This window comes from Chironomus tepperi, unplaced genomic scaffold (assembly GCF_022539635.2).
Source record: "Chironomus tepperi strain 1889 unplaced genomic scaffold, CSIRO-AGI_Ctep_v1 contig_442, whole genome shotgun sequence".
Lineage (NCBI taxonomy): Eukaryota > Metazoa > Arthropoda > Insecta > Diptera > Chironomidae > Chironomus > Chironomus tepperi.
The window spans coordinates 83383-88962 of NW_027226564.1; the positions used below are offsets into that span (position 1 = coordinate 83383).

At 32.3% G+C, this 5580-nt stretch overlaps 1 long non-coding RNA gene across 1 annotated transcript; it reads right to left on the reverse strand.

The window, feature by feature from the left end:
* Window positions 1-5064: 5064 nt before the first annotated feature.
* Window positions 5065-5579, reverse strand: LOC139097939 (uncharacterized). Its single transcript, XR_011545119.1, has 2 exons — window positions 5445-5579; window positions 5065-5308 (listed from the first exon to the last, which is right to left on the reverse strand). It is a non-coding gene; the product is annotated as an uncharacterized lncRNA (long non-coding RNA).
* Window position 5580: the final 1 nt, after the last annotated feature.

The following is a 5580-nucleotide window of genomic DNA, read 5'->3' on the forward strand; positions in this document are numbered from 1 at the left end:
CGTTTCTCACCATGAACTGTAATAGATGGCTATATTGCAGGCTTCAACTTGCCAATATTCAATGCCAAGTGCAACATCATCTATATCAGCAGCATGTGTTCAAGAGTACTTACTTCGTCGAAGTGCTCTCTTGTCATATAAAGTCAGATTTGAAAACCATAATTTATGGAGTTTCCACATGTGTCCCAATAATATGTCCAGAGAATCGAAGGCTGTTCACTTTACAATATCAGCATCTTTAAAGAGCTGATGTATTTTTACATTGTTCCTGTACTTGAATTGACCAAAGATGACTCTAAGAATACCTCTCTCAATTATGTTAATTGAACGTTTGTCAGCAGTCATGTTCCCTGAATCCGGTCTATAAAGCTTGATCAAGCGGAACATCGTCATGAACGAAGCTCCTTTGGCGAGTCTCGAAATTATGAGCTTTTTAACCAATCTGACCATGATCTGAAAACACCATCGGAAACCAAAATATTATTTCCGTATCATTTAAACCAGTTTGTATTCATTCCCCAAAGAAGCCTGATGTAGCATTATATGATAAGTTCCTCATAGCAAGCAAAAATACTTAGCAATTTAAATATAAAGCTGCAAAGTGTATCTGACATTGCTCAATTGAGAAAAACAAGACATCTGTTCGAAATACATACAGAACTGATACAAACAACAGTCACATTCAGCATCTCCCCATCAATTTCTGTAGAATTCACACTTTTCCAGATGTATTTCCATTTTTAAAGCGAAATCTCCCGGAATGAGATTTAAAAATTGCATAAAAGTTTTAAATCGCATCGCCATTGGTGGTAAAGTAGGAAAGAAGAAGAAGACAAGCAATATGAGATTGCTATGTGGCATAAAATATGAATCAAATGCAATCTAGAATGTCATCATCATATTCATCTTTTTGTCGTTGCGATGTCGTGCCGTTATGCCCTTATGGCAATTTTCTGTGTCATCGCTGAAAGAATTTATTAATTTTTAAGCCACTGAAATGATTTTTTTTTTAGTTCCTCTGCTTCCTTCAACCCCGTTACTCGTACTCATGACATTGGTATTTTTACCTTCATATCACAATTGCACCTTTGTGGCTATCATTTTGATTGTGTCATTCTTCGCACGGGTGCACTTCTGCACGAGTTCTTGTTTTATGAGAATTTATATGCAGTTCTTTTATTATTATTGTGTCATAAAAATTGAAATCTTTTTAATTACTTAAAAGTTGCTTGAAAATCGTATATGCTATAGCTATTAATCGTTTATTTTTGTCACCTCAATTAATTAAATTGGTTTAATTTTCGTGTCAGTCGAACCTTTTATAATGAACTGCAATAATTTTAGCTGGTATTTTTGAATTATGGAGGTATGATTTGGTCATTTTGAGTCTAGAGCTCTAAGTCGACTAGAATTTTATATGGAGTGGAGACGACATAAGTCGACTTTCCAGTACAAAATCCGAGTCGACTTCGAGCAATGATTTTGACAATCGAGGATGGACTCCCGAGCAACACAAATGAAGGAGGTTATGACACGAAGCTTTTAAGACTCTTCTATAGCCCGTTTATCTACTTCTTTAACCATACAGGTCAATTGTAATCCATGACTTCACATAGATGTATTCTAAAACTGACTCTACCTCGGGTCTTCATATGCCAATTTGCAATGCCAACTGCAATACTATCTCTATCGACGGTAGGGTTCACAGACTTCCCGTTCCTGTAAAATTTCGGGAATCGGGAATTCCCGGGAAAATTCCCGTTTTTGGAAACCCAAATGACAGCTTCTCTCAAAAGTTCTTAGGTTAAATAGAATTGTCACAGCTCGTTGTCGAATCGTCTTGAGTCGACTTTCCCATAAAATATCCGAGTGAACTTCTAACTACAGGAACTCGTATCGGTAGCCATACATATCAAATGAAGGCTGCTTCCATTTGGTGTTAATATTTGATAAAGCTTTAGCTGAGCTTCAAAAGCTCTGTGACAAAGCATTCTTCATTTGCGTCGCTCGGGTTCAGAGAATAGAATTGTCATAAAAAAGCAAATTTCCGTACATTTACTGACCCATTCAGATTCATGTCCTGACATTTTATTTCCAGGATTTCCATCATTTCCACCAGGCTGTAAGAATTTTCTGCTACTTTTAATCATCAGGAAACAACAGGAAACATAAGAATACATATAGCATCGAGCAGTCAAACGTGTAGTCATGAGTGTAGGGGTATTAAGAAGGCTGCAAACCCACATCCTCAACGAAATTAATTTATCAACTTTTTAAAATTAAATCCAAAAATAAATCTAAACCCTTCCTTCCAAAATTAAAGACTCTTTTGTTGCACACAACCTTTAAAATGATTCTGTAAAGCTTGAAAATTCCCAGATAATTATTAATCAATCTCTAACTGGCACTCAGACAGCAAAAAAAGTACCAATTCAAAACAGAAATTCCAACAATTAAAACTTCAAAGCTTTCATATTTTTCCACAATCAATTCCTGAACCATCACTATGAAAAATCATCCTTCCATCAAACATTGCATTCAACTAGTAATTATCTTTGAAATTTTTCACATCAACAGCTATCCTTTGTTCTATTCAAGTGCTTGAAAACAACTCGAGATTTATTCACTGTAGAGTGCTATGATATCGACGCTTTTAAGAAGCATGGAGCATGTAGATAACAAGTGTGTTTTACAACATTGTAAATAGTTTTTGGATACTTTGTTGTTGACTCAGGGTTTCTAGGTTTTGACAACTTAGGACAACTCAGTTTACAACTTAGGTTAAAATTTGACTTAAATCGACTCGACTCCATATAAAATTGGCAAGAGGACCTTAAAGTCTAGATCAGTGATGGGCAATATTTGTGCAGCAGTTAACTAGTGCGTTGCCAATATGGAACTGCCATGAATCATTTTTCGAGTGTCTTCTTAATCGAGGTTAACCACCAAGGTGTACAGCGAAAGATTAAAGGTTGACCATCACTGGTTTAGATGATCGATGTTATTTGTGTAAGCGTCTAGTCATCCTATAAATTGGTTGTAATGGTGAAATTTTTAAGAGATGTAGCAGTCGACCTGATTTTGCTGCAGTAAATACGAGTACCAAATTTTGCATGAAAATTTTTCTGTTTACACTTGTGAAGTATAAAATTTCATACAAATTTCTATTTTTCTTAGCAAATTGTGGCAAACTCAATTCGACTTCAACCTCTGAATTTGTCATAATCTTGCTCACATTCAGTTCATTAAAAAGCGCTCCATTCAACGATGAACGCCTACTGTGTTCATTACTGCCATTCTATATTATTGCTTCCATAGAGGCTTTCAAACTTACTTGCTTTTTTACCAATTGAGGCGTGGTGCCAACACTAATGGCAATTAACATTGAAACACAAAAAAAAAAAAGGAAAATGAAATGGATAAAAATGAGCGAAAAACAATTAAAAGAATTTCTTTTTTTGAATAATTAATCATCATCAGCTACTTTCCTTAACAGGTGTTTACTTTTCCTACTCTACAGGTGGAGTAGAGTGAGAATAAGATTATTAAAAAGAAAGCCAATTCAAATTCGAAGTAGCAAGTAAAAGTTTTTTTTTTCATACTGACAGAGACTAAAATGAATGAAAAAATCTTTGATGAAAAAAATCATTTTTTTTCATGATGAAAAAAATCATTTATTTTTTTCATAAAACGTACATTATTACGTAGAATTTAATCACGTAAGCTTCATAATTACGTAGAATTTCATCACGCAGGGCAAAAAACATTGTTTAAAATTTTTCTCAAAAGTTTTGTGTCAATCATGATGAAAATTTTGAAATTTTTTTATCTCAAATATTGAATTAAACTAGAGTATTTTGAAACTTTACATGTTATTTAACTATATTTAATAAATTAGTGTAGTTTTCTGGTGTTTAAAGTACTCAAATTTATCATTTTTAACTTCATATTTGTGTACTTTTTCAATGGATTTATTATTGTTTCTCCATGAAAAAAATACCAAACTTCGTAGTTCATTTTCACGAATCTAACTAGTTTAAACACTAGAAAACTACACTAATATATTAAATATAGTTAAATAACATGTAAAGTTTCAAAATACTCTAGTTTAATTCAATATTTGAGCTAAAAAAATTTCAAAATTTTCATCATGATTGACACAAAACTTTTGAGAAAAATTTTAAACAATGTTTTTTGCCCTGCGTGATGAAATTCTACGTAATTATGAAGCTTACGTGATTAAATTCTACGTAATAATGTACGTTTTATGAAAAAAATAAATGATTTTTTCATCATGAAAAAAATGATTTTTTTCATCAAAGATTTTTTTCATTCATTTTAGTCTCTGCATACTGATGATTATTTAAGTGAATGCCGGGGATGTAAAAATTAAGAGGATTTTTGAGGAATTAAAATTTATGCTGTTGATTCAGTCTGAAGTGAGGCTTAACAAGCTATTATTATGGATATCTGTTGCGTCTTTGTAATATTAAATAAATTTGTATGTTCGTCCCAAAACACTTTTTTGTTGCTGGACATTTATAGTTCTTTCGGAATGTAGATTGCATGTCTACTATCGTCCTCCTTTTATGTCGCTTATAACTCGATTTATTGCTTACTAGTCACGCAATTTGTCAGAAGTTTTGTGTATTTTTTTTTTTTTTGTAGTATATTTGATGTGACAGTTGGCACTTAACTTTTTAATCATCTTTTTATTAGATTGTTTGACACTTGTTTGATTGAAATTGTTGCTGGTACAACGCCGAAGCTTTTGGAATTGGGATTCATTGTTTGGAATGCAATAGGATTAGATCAGTTTGTAATTTAAGTATAAGATTTGGTCAGTACTTTTTATAGTCATTGATAGCTCAGTTGTAATAGCTTGTGAGTCTTGTCCTTCAGGCTATGGGTTCGAATCCCAAATTGATTTCTTTATAAATTATACAGAAAATTCCGTCATATTCTTTTTTTCCCGATTTTTTTTATCGGGAACTTTGAGATCCATAAAACCAGCACATCTCTATTCGACGAATTGTCCCTAATCATTAAAAATTAAGTACCAAATTACATTTAATTATCAAAATATTCACAATGATTTTGATAATCATTAAATTTATTTCAGTTGCTAAATATTCTATTAAACTGAATAGTGACTGACTAAATTAATTCACTGTTGCTTAATTATAGGAAAACATTTATGTGATGAAAAATCAAATTCTGGTGGAACTTCTGAGTCCTTTTTGTGTCCATTTGCAAGCAAATTCATTACGACAAAATTAATTTTAGCAATTTTGAGGATGTCTGTCATCTGTACAAAAGCAATGAAAAGGAGAAAAAATAAGGAAATTAAATTTTATGTTATTTAGTCATCACAAGATATACACAGCGGGTAGAAAATGAGAAATTAAATTTTTTGTTTAATTAAAAACAAAATTGGAACTTACTTCAGCGTCAAGATTCGAAATGTGTTCCAAAATTGTTCTAGCTTGATGAAAATGTTTTGCAGCTGATAAGAACAATTCCTCTTGCGTTAATTTAAGTAGCGCCCATTTTTGTGCACAAAAATCATTATATCCAATG